We start from the raw sequence: 1,437 nt of genomic DNA, 5'->3' as shown, positions 1-1,437 counted from the left end.
GAGGCTTTAAATCTGAAAGGGGCTGGGGGTGGGGTGGGGGCAGACAGGGGTGGGTGGGTAAGGAATCCATAACAGAAAAATAAAACCCAACAATGCAGTGTGGAATTGGGCAGGCGTTTACTCAACTCTGATCATACTCTGAAAAACTTTGCACTTTGGTCACATAAGTGCCCACATGTACAAAGTCTGTGTGTGTGCATATGCATGGGCAAACACAAGCTTACCTGAAGAGTAAATACTATGGGGTGTCTGTTGTACAGACTCCAGCAAAGATATTTATTCAGAATTGCTTTATGGCACACCGTTGTGTGTGTATACATCTGTACACATATACACACATACATATGTGCTTTACAAAAGCTTGGATTGATTCAGGACAAAGAAAATTGATGTGAATGAAAAATTTTCACCTTGAAAGACCATTTTGAATGGCATTCTGTTATTTTACAAAAGCAAGGTTTGGGATTTTTTTTTTTCTTCTTTCTATTAATCTCTGAATGTTTCCATTTTTATTATTTCCTTCATCAAAACCTTAAAAATCCTTATAGAAATGGGAGAACTGGGATTTTTTGTAACTTGAAATTTGGTAACCATTTTCACTAGCTTTTGTTAGCTGGAGGCTACTATAATGGACAAACTTTCTTGGTAGTTAAATAGAAACAAATAGCTAAAACATCTATATTTTCCTTTGTAGCGGTTATCAAGGATGTTGCTAGAGCTCATGAAAGCACTGAAGACTTACTAATTTTCTGTACTTTCTCCCTGTTGACATTACTGACCTATGTTGAGTAATACCCTGTTGTCTTGGTAGGCCCTTTAAGTTCAACAAGATCTGGAAGTAAGATTGATAAAAGTTTTTTGAACTCTTATTACTGTTTTCTTCAAGTGGTGACTCTATTTCTTGCAGTGTTGTTTTGTATTTGTGAAATGTTTGAAAAAGGCTGTGAAGTTCACTGCGTGTTGGGAAATCCAACACTTGACAGATCCCAACTTTCCCAGCAGTTGGCAAAACACATTCCCTTTTCAGGTACCAGTACTATTTAAGCTTGGAGTTAATGTAATTTTTTTCAGTAGTATTTTTGTTTGTATAGCTCAAGTAGCAATAACTGTAGGAGTAGAAGCTTGCTTCTGCAGAACCAAAGCTATTCATGAGTGCAGCTCAATCTCATTCTCGTGAAGTTCCACTGAATCCTGTGAAAGCACTTTGAAGCAGATAGTAAATACTGCAAGCTTTTCCTGAGCCACTTCGAAGAAGCACAAGGATTATCACAGGTTACGGTGGTTGAGTTTGCAGTACTGGGTAGAGGCTTTCATTTTGCATGTTGAAATTCATTTTACACACTTAAATGCTGCTTTGCATCAGCTTTCTTTCAAGACAAGTGCAGATTAAAACAATTCCTGATACATTCTGAGGAAATACTGTAAAACATTTTCCAA

Source organism: Falco rusticolus, chromosome 5, assembly GCF_015220075.1.
Source record: "Falco rusticolus isolate bFalRus1 chromosome 5, bFalRus1.pri, whole genome shotgun sequence".
NCBI classification, from domain to species: Eukaryota; Metazoa; Chordata; class Aves; order Falconiformes; family Falconidae; genus Falco; species Falco rusticolus.
The sequence above is the reverse complement of the archived record's forward strand: the minus strand, read 5'-3'. Positions refer to the sequence as shown.